The sequence below is a fragment of the Megalobrama amblycephala genome, linkage group LG20 (assembly GCF_018812025.1).
Source record: "Megalobrama amblycephala isolate DHTTF-2021 linkage group LG20, ASM1881202v1, whole genome shotgun sequence".
Taxonomy (NCBI): domain Eukaryota; kingdom Metazoa; phylum Chordata; class Actinopteri; order Cypriniformes; family Xenocyprididae; genus Megalobrama; species Megalobrama amblycephala.
In genome coordinates this window covers 25,359,931-25,372,392 of record NC_063063.1, presented here as the reverse complement: position 1 = coordinate 25,372,392, position 12,462 = coordinate 25,359,931, and the positions used below count along the sequence as shown (strand labels likewise).

The window sequence follows — 12,462 nt, the reverse complement described above, 5'->3', positions numbered from 1 at the left end:
TATGTTTTTATGTCATAATAGGCGCATTCATATGTAAATCGCACAAGCTTATTTTGTCTTAGATCAAAATATCTAAAAAAAATCAGGACAGAAGTGGTTGAAAGTGGACAAAAGAGACAGATTAAAACAACAGGTGTAAATGGGAATGTGTCTCCCTCATCCACTTGTATTGTATTGTATTGTATTGTATTTGTATTGTATTGATTGTATCCTATGATCCCATGTTTCAAACTTTAGTTAGTGTGTAATGTTGTTGTTAGAGTATAAATAAAATCTGTAAAATTTTAAAGCTCAAAGTTCAATACCAAGCGAGATATTTTATTTAACAGAAGTCGCCTACATCGAACGGCCAGTTTGGACTACATCCCTCTACTTCCTTCTTTAATGACGTCACTAAAACAGTTTTTTGATTAACCTCCACCCACAGGAATACACAAGAGTTGCGTTTGTAGAGTGTGTTTGTCGCCATGTCGTCGAAACGCTGTTATTTTCATCCCGCAGTCCAATCACCGGGTCTGATTCCGGCTCAAATTGATAGGGTAAAATTAAAGACATGTTTACAATAACACTGAGCGCGTGCATCTCCACGTTATGGTAAGAGGCGTGACCTTTCCGGGCACGGTGCGCTAAAATGCTGTCGAATCACAACACAGGAACCGCTGGCACAATCAGAACTCGTTACGTATTTCTGAAGGAGGGACTTCATAGAACAAGGAAGTCATCAGCTCGTTTTTATGACAGTGAAAACAGCGGTATACAGATAAGTAAATTATGTGAAAAATACTGTGTTTTTTTACACGCGAAACATGAACACATGTTATATTGCACACTATAAACACAATCAAAGCTTCAAAAAACCATGAAAAACGGGACCTTTAATGCATCCTCGCTGAATAAAACTAATAATTTTACTGACCCAAAACTTCTGAATGGTAGTGTGTGTGTGTGTGTGTGTGTGTGTGTAATTGGTCATTTTAATAAATAATAGGCCAACCTATTTAACAGGAAATTAGCATCCATATGTCTCATAATTAATTCAGTTCTGAGCTAAATGGATGGAAGCCGATCCATGTTAACCCATCATTAATCTAATAAATTGAAATAACATAACTACTGTGACCATTCACATCACTTATGCATTAATACATAGAGCAAAGGAGTGGCTGAACATGTAATGGGATCTTTTACATACCGTAAGTCTAACAGGTAGGCTTAATTTAGTGTATGGCTTTCTTTCACAACAGAGGATAACTCCTATGAAGATAGATGAAGGAGCAGAGAGAAGGAAAGAAGTAGATGGGAAAAAATGAGTGCCAGAGCTGCTAATTAGCCATGCAAATCCTCAAGCTGGCGGATTGAGTTTTGAAATGAAATTGCTCCTTTGAATCTACAGTGCGTATGTTAATCTCTAAGCATTTGCCTGGTTGAAGGCAGTTTGTCGTTCTGAACAGAGGGTTCAAGAGGTTTCTTATTGCCGTCTCTCTGCCGAGCCACTGCTGAATATTTATCCTCCACAGACAGGCCTTTCCCCCTCCTCCATTTTCATCAGCCATTTATAAATTATTCTCATCTCCTTTATGACGACCAGATATGCCACTGTGTGCCAAAGATTGCTGTGCAGAATTGGACCTTGCATGATAAATAAGTTCTAGTTTATGGAACGCTAAATAAGAAAAATATGATGAAAACAGATGAACAATATATTGGTTCCATATTGATATTGCTGAATCAATAGTAATAGTTGTTGGATATAATAGAATTGGATTATGTAATTGACCGTTCGCAAAGACCCGCTCCCTTTAGTTACTGTTGCTACGTGCGACAAGCCAAGCTGATCTCTCGCCACACATCATGTTCTCACGCAGTAAAAATTACATCGCGGAGCAAAGAGGACACTGACAACGCATCGACAGACACGACAGAGCAGGTTACATTTGATGTGAAACAAAGTCTCAAATTTAAAATGTTGTCATTTTTAAAGAAATTTAAACAATAAATACCTTTTGTGGCTCTTTAATATGTCGTGACAGATCGCTGTAGCTCGTGAAACGATCATCTCTTCCTACTAGTTCATTTATAGCATCAAATAAACATGAATGAACATCATAAGGAATGTTGTTTCAATTGCGGAAAGCCGTCAGTACACACCATTTTTCAAGTTCAATCCACCTACGTTAATCTGCTAACTCCCCTGACTGCTTTGTCAGACAAAATGGTGGATTTGGCGTTATGATTGGTTAGATCACCTGTAAATCAAACTCCTGGCGAAGGGTCAATTGTACAAACTCATTACCCCTATTTTTACATTTAGATCAGGCCCAGCAGCAGGACATGTGGCACAAGATTCCTTCTCTTCTTAGTCAACCAGCTTTTTAGCAAGTTTTGCTATCTAAACCAGTGAGAATATAGAAATGCAATGGGTGGCTATGCTTGTCCACCAACTAAACTTGCCTAGACTACACTCTAAAAAATGCTGGGTTAAAAACAACCCAAGTTGGGTTGAACATGGCCAAACCCAGCAATTGGGTTGTTTTAACCCAGTGGTAGGGTTAAATGTTTGCCCAACCTGCTGGGTAGTTTTATTTAACTCAACTATTGTTTCAACTATATTCATCGAACATTTATTAATGTTCAATTAATAATTATTAAACAACAAACATTTATTAAATTGCTTATTAATAAATGTTCACCTTTTGACTATTACTGTTGCCTCTAATTGCATCTGGTTTTTAACTATTTTGGGTTCATTTTAAGCTAGCCATATAGTAATTTTTAAACAATAGTTTGTTTAAATAAAACTGCCCAGCATGTTGGGCAAACATTTAACCCAACCGCTGGGTTTGTCCATTTTCAACCCAACTTGGGTAGTTTTTAACCCAGCATTTTTTAGAGTGTAGTACGTAAATTCAGTATTCAGGTCCTTTCAGCAGTGCTTGTACTGTAAAAAAGAAAACTACCATGTTATTTGGACACCAACATTATTCCAAAACAAAAGTTCCCACATAAACAAGATTGCCATGTGACACTAAGCTCCAACTGCTGTCCAAAAAAAGCACCAGGACACTGTGAAATCACTCTGGATGTTTCATGAGATCAGAAGACGAATGCATGCAGTGAATTCCAGTTCAGTCCCTCCTTCATCCTGATGAATGTCCATTTTTTTCTCCACCACTAATCCTTTCACTTCTCCGTTTTAGCTCCCTGACAGCTCTTCAGACAAACCACATACTGTAGTGGAAAGAGACCCTGAATATGCTGAGCTCTGATTGAAAGACCATGTTGTTGCCCACTCGTAAGGGCTCCAGATGTAATCGGAGCTGTTTGCATCCTGACCAGTCAGATCAAAAGGTCAGCAACACATGTACTAATTCACGTCAGGGATTAGCTGGTTTGGACATGATGTAGGAATGTAATTTACAACACAAGAATGGATCAGTGATGTAGTCACCTCTGCTCTTCTTGGCCACTGCCTGTTTCAGAAGGATTTGAAATATTGCACCTAAGGTCTTGGAGACATCAACCAAAGGCTCCACATGTTCTGTCCAAAGCAAATTCAGATGGATTAGAGCTTATTAGAGCTGTAAATATCTTATATTGGCCTGAGCAGTGAGTATTGTATTGTATGCTGTGACATAAACAAACACAAGCTGAAGTTTAGCTGGAAGCAACTATAATTGAAAAAAATATGGTTATAATCAGCCCATCAGCTTTCAGCTGCTATGGAGAAGGTTACAAAATAAATGACAGATTGAAAGAAAGAAAAAAAAAACTTGGTGGGCCTACTTAAGGACTTGGACACTGAAAAAGTGTACAATTCAATGTTTTTTGGATAAAAGGTGGTGCTATATAAATGCCAAACATTACATACAATTAATGCAAGAAATGTGCATGAATTGTTAACAAAAAATGGGATAATGAGCTAATGTTTATCCACTTACGGCCTTGCTCAAAGTTGTGTAAGTTTCAAAATGAAAAATTTAATAATAATAATTGTAATCCTGACAATAAATAAGGTTTCTAACACCTTCCTTATAGCATAGATAATGCTTCCCTATCGCTGACAGTGAAGGGGGAAAGCTGGACCTAACACAAAGCAGCTTTGATGGAAAAGCTTTTACGGTTGTTTAGGGAGAACTGACATCTTCTGAGTATCTCCGTGCCACAAGATATGGAGTGGTGCTGGCTGAGTGCAATGCTTTTTGTGCATAAAGATTCTGCAGAGAGACTGGAGATAAGAATGGACACAAAAAAAGTACTATTTTCTTTCCAGTGCTTTTCCAAAGAATACATTCAAGTACACTTTCCTTTGACTTCTGTTACTTTTATACTGAGCTACGATATTTTCTATGCCCTAACTGCAAAAACTCTTCCAGACATTTCTGCATTTTAGTTTTTCATTGAGACATTGTGTTTACTAGGCCATTTACCTCAGAACCATCTGCTGGTCTTCACAATGCAGGTGATTGCAGGTTTTACTATCTTTCTGGGTACATTTGGCCTCCACAATGTAGACAAAACCTGACCCACATAAGGAGCACACACCCACACGACTGAGTCTGCAAGGCACTTAAATCTAAAACATACAATGTTCCAGCCCTCCTTACAAACCCTAGGATAAGAGAGAACAAAGAAGCTTAGTTCATACACAAATACATTAATCTATGATCTCACATCGACAGATACACTGCAAATGTCAGCATAGGTGTGAGTGTACTGTATTTATGAGGAAAATCTTTCAAACTACTGTTCCAAAGTCTGGGGTCAGTAAGACTTTTTAATGTTCTTGAAGAAAATCTCTTATGTTCAACAAGGCTACATTTATTTTATGAAAAGATATATTACCAACTAAAATAAACTGTTCTATTTGAATACATTTTAAAATGTAAATTTAAGGAGCCATTTCTCCAGTCTTCGGTGTCACAAGATCCTTCAGAAATCATTCCAATATGCTGATATGGAGCTCAAGAATAGACACTAAATAGGTGTAAATGGGGTCTAAAACTTTTTGAGCTTGTCTACTTTCGACCACTTCTAGAGGTAGTCAAAAACGCATTTGACTGGATTTCTTTCATAGTGTAGACGTTCATGTTGTCGAATGCGTTTGAAAAAAGACCACCCACTCTCTGCCTACTGACCTAACACGAAAACATTAAACGCGCTAACCAGATGGGATTTAAACTTTGTTGGCTGAAGACCCAAATTTGGTTTGAAGATGAAAAACGTACCAAGCACAATGTTCTCTCACCATTCCCGATTTCTAACATGCACTCACAGCGTTTAGCATAGTCTTGCGGCTGTCAGAGCAGAAACGAAAGGTAATGCTCTCCATATGTTTTTCCGTCATCTCTGTGCGTGTTCATATGTAAACTGTGTGAGCTTATTTTGTCCATTAGATCCAAAGATCTGAAAAAAAACAAAAAAACATATATTTACCCACCCACAGACCCTCCTCTTGAAGAAATCAGGACAGAAGTGGTTAAAAGTGGACAATAGAGACAGATTAAAACACCAGGTGTAAAAGGGTATGTGTCTGCCTTGTCTACTTGTGATCCGATCGACCAAAACGCATCTTAATACAGGGTGGAAACAGGGCCTTTGATGAACAGAAAGGCAAAAAAAGCATTTATTTGAAATAGAAATCTTTTGTAACATGGTAAAAGTCTTTACTGTCACCTTTGATCAATATCATGTCCTTGCTGAATAAAAGTATTAATTTCTTTAAAAAATTCTTACTGACCCCAAACTTTTGAATGGTATATAGTGTCAAGACATCTTATCTATCAGCACAAAGAGTAGTTCATCTTTGTTGTTTGTTTTTTAGAGTACAACGCATAGCCTGGTAGAAATGACCCAAAAGTGTCGTCTAAGTCCATGTATATAAACCCTTCTCTCTGCAGCCTGCTTAAAAATTGTAAGAAGCCCTTACAGTAACCACATATGTCTTTAATATGCATGGCGATTGTAACTTTCCCAAACCCACAGAACAAAGTGTCCCTGTCACTATTTGTGCTTTAGTTGGCATTGTTAGGTATGGGTCTCTAAATTTCCTTTCATACTATGATTTATACTCTGTTAAATTCACAATTCAGCATGGTTTTTGCTTTTCATTATTTCGAATGCCACGTTTCTTACATTTGCCAAAGGTTTCTTTAAAGAGTTGTAATACCAAAAACAAGTGCTGTACTGCAGATCTGGCCAGAAACATGCGCCACTGGAGGGTTCTGCAAACCAGAAGGGTTTGGCTGCGGAACAAACGAGTTTTATTAGGAAAACTAAAAAACACAATTACTGCCTTGTCACAGGGAACTACATATCAAGCTTTTGTAAACTGTTCTTTTACTCCTTGTACTGTTTACACAGGTCGATACAACCGGCGGCAAGTAGAGTGTCAAGAAAAGTGCAACCCAAACAAAGTGTGAATGAGCCATTCCAACATAAACTCAAATTGCCATAAAAACCAAGCATATGATATACCCAGGCCTTAAAGGCAGCCTTGCAGCCACTCCGGCCAATCCACAATCCAATCATCACTTACTTTATGGACAAGTCAAGCACACTGCAGGTGACAGACTCTAAGCCACCCTCGCCCCGGCCAGACCCCCAATATAACACCTCTTCTGTTCCACAATTTCAGAGCCAGGCATTATGGCTGCCCGTATACCTCCAGACAAGGCATTAAATAAAGCTCAGGGCCTGTGACAGCTGGGATGTGGGTGTGCTACAGAGGGCAAGCTGGGCCAGGACATTGTTAAATATACGGCTGGACTGGTTATCGGAAAGTTTTGACACATAGTCTGAAAGAGTTTGTACACCATGTACATTACCGTTTAAAAGTTTGGGGTCTGTAAGTTTATATATATATATATATATATATATATATATATATATATATATATATATATATATATATTTTTGTTTTTACTGTCACTTTTGATAAATTTTATGCATCCTTGCTAAACCATAGTATACATTTCTTATAAAAAATAAGTAAAAAACTTAATGAGTAAACAGTAATGTATGTTGAAAAACTACGTTCACTTTAACACATCATTGGGTTCATACTGCGGACATACGTTAAGTTATGCTAGCCTAACCACATTTAACCCCACAGTTACACAAAAAGTTGCTTGTGATGTCTGGTATGTCTGGAATGCTCTCCATCGTGACTGCATTGTCTGTAAGCTGGTATTTTACTTAGATACAGGGTGTTAAAACAGACACAAACATGAGCCTTATCATGAGCCAACAACTCATGTAATGTAGAGTCTGAGCCATAACTGATCATGTGATCAATATGGATGAAGCCTAATGATCAACCTCTGAAAAACCAATGCCAAACAACATCCATTACACAGAGACAATGTACCTCAGTCTGTACACAAAGGGATCAAATGCAATATCCCTGGCAATAATGACTGGAGTCACTATGTCTTATTGCCCTGTATATCTACTTAACTCTGATTATAAACTCTTTACAGTTTGAATGGGTTAAATTTACAGCTTTAGATGCTTGTTGTTTAAAGAGAGAATGGGTGACTATAGCAGATAAGCCTCTAAGCTAATGATACCAGTTGCATTCATCTCTGGTGTCAGGAAGCTTCATGTTAACAATGTGTATCACCAGTGTAGATCTGTGCCAGTTTAATCAATAGCCAAGTATTGCTTAGAGAGAGAATTCACCGTTAAAACTTGGCATAGCGGTACATGGTGGAAAATTTGCTTGTATGAAGCTAATGTTGTTCTAACCCAACTGGAGCCTTTATAGACCAGCCTGACTGCCTCCACATGGCAGGGGGTCTCTGACCCTGTCATGGCAACAATTAAATCTGACTGACGCGAGGACTCTCGAAGACAATGCCGTTCAATGTGATACAACAGCTTGACAAAACTGTCAAAACCGGGAAGGTAAAAGCAGTCATGTTTGATGACTCTACTGGCAAAACTTCAACAAAAATAATGGTATTAAAGCAGATTAAGAATGTCTTTTGCCTAAAATTGATAACATTTGTCAACGAAAAGGCATGCTTGATGTAGTCTGAAAATCAGCAGAGCAGTACTTATCAGCAGGCAGCCATACCAACCAGTACATGTAACCCTGAGTTCAGCAGGCAGGGACATTAATCAGCTCGAACAAATAGGTCATCTCCTGCTATGCCGAGGGCTTTCAGCCAGCACACCTCCATACGTCTCATCTAAACATACTGTGACATGAGCTCCAGAGATTTCCAGGTGTTCGCCGCCCATGACGTCACTGGTCTCGGCACAAAGGGAACTTTGAGAGGGAAAAAAAAGAAAAGGAAGAAAAAAAAAAAAGAACATTGTCAAAAAAAGATGTTAAAGAATGAGTAATTGTAAATACAGGCAAAGAGGAGGGCAGTGTTGTATGTTAACAATGCATTAATAATTTTAAAATAAAATAATTAATTTTTTTGAAGAAGAAGAAAAATCTAGAAAATAAAAAATAACAAAAATGCTAAGCAGCACAACTGCTTTCAACATTGATGATAATGAGAAAAAGCACCATATCAGCATATTAGAATGATTTCTGAAGGATCATGTGACACTGAAGACTGGAGTAATGATGCTGAAAATATAGCTTTGCCATCACAGGAATAAATTACTTTTAAGACATTAAAATCGAATAGTTTTTTAATTTGCTGTAATATTTTACAGTTTTATTGTTTAATAGCCTTGGTGAGCATAAGAAATTTTTTTTTTAACATTAGAAAATCTTACCAACCCATTTTTGAAAAGTAGTATATAAAATGTTTAAATATTTGGGTAAATTTATTTTCATTTACTAAAATTAGATGCCATTTTAGTCACAGAAAAACTGACTAAAATGTATGAATATGGAGGAGTAGGAAGGGGGAAAAAAATCAATTGAGTGTTTGAAGTGCTATGTGAACATAAAAATTCTCCCCAAAGACACCCTGTACACCCTGTGCATATACCCAAACTTTCCCAAACACCAGTGCGCGATCTGTCAGCCGAAAGCATATTAAAATGTCATTGACCCTTAAACTGCATATTTATGCTGTGTTAACTAAGCTGATGCCAGAGAACTGCACACAGACTCATTGTCACTGAGCCGAGTTGAGTCAGACAGACTGTGGCAGTCAGAGATAAGCTTTATTGCACAATGTGTGCACAGGGTCCATTTGATTGATGCTTCTCCATTATTATTACGCCAGTGCGAGGTAATACATTCTGGGGTGTCATAAAAGCCTGGGTCTAAATTAGTTGTGTCAAATTGTGGCGGCGGCCCCGTCTCCCCTATCGCACCATCAAAATGAGGTGGCACTGACACGGCGACGACGGGGGGAGCGAGGGCAGCGTCAAACAGTACTCAAAACACAGCTCAGCAATTGCTACTGGATTTTTCTCATTAAATAATTTTTTTTCTCTCTCTCTTTCTCTCTGTCTTTGTAAAATGGTGAATGTTTGCTGCCCGTGCTGTCAAAAAAGGCAGCGAAAGCAAATTGGAATAGGCAGGGGGGTTCAGCAGAAAAAGAGCTCACAGTTGCTAATCTCTAAAGACAACGCAGTATTCAACAAGAGGCTCACACCGGTGCCCGGGCCATCCTCCCTTCAAATTCCCAAGCAAACAAATGTGTAAATCATCCTGGATAATTAGTGTGTTCAAAGGGAAGGAGTCCGTTCTGTGTCCCAGCTCTCCCTTTTTGTGCTCATTAGAAGAGATGCGGGAGGATGAGCTGGCTGGCCAGAGTCATATTTTATCACCTGCTTGTCCCTGGAGTGGTAACATGAGCGGTGAGGTTACAGTACGGTTCTGTACAGAAGAAGGAGGCTTTTTCAGCAGAAACACAGGGAGGAAAGAATGCATGCCATTTGGATGTTTAGGGAGGACAGGAGGGAAATAGAGGTGTGTGTAGAGGTTTGTGTGTCAGAGCGAAAGACAGTGAGAAAGAGATATGCGAGAGTGTGGGAGAGGTTTGGCTTTATGCCATGTATTATCATGTTTATGTTTGTGTCTGCTTGGTGGGAGCGGGTTTTGGATATAGAGGGGGAATGAGAAAAGACATCATACCTAACTGTATATCCAGATGTGAAGTTAATTTTGTCCTCCGATTCATTGATTTGGACACGTTGGACTGCTCACATATGCGTACCACAGGAAAGACTATGAGAGAGAAGAAGAAATAGAGACTCTTTTGGTTTGGTGTGTATATTGGCACTTATGTATTCAAACCAACAGTCTACACACACACACAATCAGAGAACAAGAACAAAATAATAATAATAATAATAATAATGAAAAAAAAATGTCTGTGAGAAAGAGGCAAAACAAAAAATTAATTTGGAATAAGGCCTTACCTTCGTCTTTTTCTTTCAGGCTAGTGAGAAAGAAACCAAATCATTATCTCTGCATATCTAAAGCATAACTATTACCAAATAGTTTCACTATTATTAAGGACTAGACTTTGAAAACACTGAATAATCACAATAAGTTAAAGAGTTAGTTCACCCAAAAATAAAAGTAATGTCATTTATTACTCACCTTCATGTCGTTCTACACTCGTAAGACCTTCGTTCATCTTCGGAACACAAATTAAGATATTTTTGATGAAATCCGATGGCTTAGTGACTCCTGCATAGACAGCAATGCCATCGAACTTCTCAAGATCCAGAAAGGTACTCAAAACATTTTCAAAACAGTTCATGTGACTACAGAGGTTCAACCTTAATATTATAAAGCGACAAGAATACTTCTTGTGAGCCAGAAAACAAAATAATGACTTTTCAACAATATCCAGTGATGGCCGATTTCAAAACACTGCTTTGAATCTTTTGTTTTGAATTAGTGATTCGGAGCACCAAAGTCAAGTGATTTCAACAGTTTGACACGCAATCCGTATCACTGAATCGAAACAAAAGATTTGAAGCAGTGTTCTGAAATCGCCCATCACTAGATATTGTTGAAAAGTCATTATTTTGTTTTTTTGGTGCACAAAAAGTATTCTCGTCGCTTTATTATATTAAGGTTGAACCACAGTACTCACACGAACTGTTTTGAGTACCTTTCTGGATCTTGAGAAGTTTGGTGGCATTTGGTGGCCATCGGATTTTATCAAAAATATCTTAATTTGTGTTCCAAAGATGAACGAAGGTCTTACGGGTGTGGAACGATACGAGGGTGAGTAAAAAAATGACATTATTTTAATTTTTGGCTGAACTAACCCTTTAAGCTAAAAATTTGTGCTTTAAAGATGTTGAGAACATATAGTGAATGAGTAATAAAATATTTGTCTCCCATTACTATTTTTAAACACAGATATCTTATCAGTCAGACCACACTCATACAAACACACAACCTATCTATCTCCTTTCTTGTGTAACGTGTACCTTCAAAAGCTTTATCAACCACCCTGGACCCCACCCAGCATAACTAAGTAGAGTCTGTCGCCTTTGAGTCTTCGCCAGACTGTAATTTCTTGCTTAAAAACAATGCTCAATGAGACCAACAGGTCAGCACAATTTTGCAGAGTATCAATTACCCTGCTGCACTAAAGCAAACAAAACAGAAAACCCTGTCTCCATCAGCGCCTCCCTTAACATACCACTTTGGAGACTAGTGGAGCTATTCAGGCACTTGAGAAAACTTTTAATAGTGCTGGAGGCGTCTGATGTCGCACTCAAAAGTATTCTTAAATGGAGTCGCTCCTTCTGCAGTTGGGAACTTTTCTCCAATTATCCATTTTACTTAAGAGGTACTAATTAGGATGACTTCAGTCTTTTTTAGCATCACATGATTTGAATAACCTAAATTTAAAAAAACACATATGAGTTAAAGTAGACAGCTGTGAAAATATGAAATATTGTAATACAATAAATGATACAGACAACCATAACCAAACATTTCAATTCAGTCTGGTTGACCTAAAGCGCCATTGAGCTTTCTGTTGAAAGGCAAGGAAGCCAAAAGTCCAGCAACAAGCAAGCACCCTGTTGCCAACTCTCTCAACCTTTCCCCAGATGCAAAATCAGTCGAATTTTTCATCACTCTTTGATTACACAGCATGCCTAACAAGGTATCTTTCACGCTCTGGCAAATATTAACAAGTCATGGATGGCAGAAATTTAATTATACAGTTTGGGTCTTGTAAAAAATGCTAACTGTATAAATGAGAGCTCTGCTTATGTCCTGGTTAATGGCATTAGGCTAGAAGTTGACATTAACAAATAGAGTTCATTACATATTTTCCACGTGACCGGGTCAGATCTTCCTGTATGTAAATATCAGTGGGGGAGGAAATTCATACTTAAGGATGAAAAATGCTACAGCGTGTGATTGCAAATGATAACTGATTGTCTATCAAAAACAATAATAAAAATTTCCTTGCTCTCTCTGTATTACATTACCATCGTTTTCTGGGAATCTACATTTCAGCCTTGATTAGAGTGCAGTCTCCTCTGACTGTTTTTCTCTATTAGAGTTTT

At 38.0% G+C, this 12,462-nt stretch overlaps 1 long non-coding RNA gene across 6 annotated transcripts in view; it reads right to left on the bottom strand.

Annotated features, from left to right (window-relative positions):
* The window catches only part of LOC125255245, a 31,168-nt gene that overhangs the window by 13,751 nt on the left and 4,955 nt on the right, over window positions 1-12,462 (bottom strand). For 2 of the 6 annotated variants that reach the window (XR_007181856.1, XR_007181855.1), the window contains exons 4-6: window positions 10,339-10,358; window positions 10,052-10,144; window positions 8,082-8,272 (exon numbers count right to left, since the gene is read on the bottom strand). This is a non-coding gene — a long non-coding RNA (uncharacterized LOC125255245). Of the gene's footprint in view, window positions 1-1,192; window positions 1,255-4,427; window positions 5,404-8,081; window positions 8,273-10,051; window positions 10,145-10,338; window positions 10,359-12,462 lie in introns of all 6 variants that reach the window. The other 4 variants (XR_007181857.1, XR_007181858.1, XR_007181860.1 and 1 more) reach the window with 4 other exon arrangements.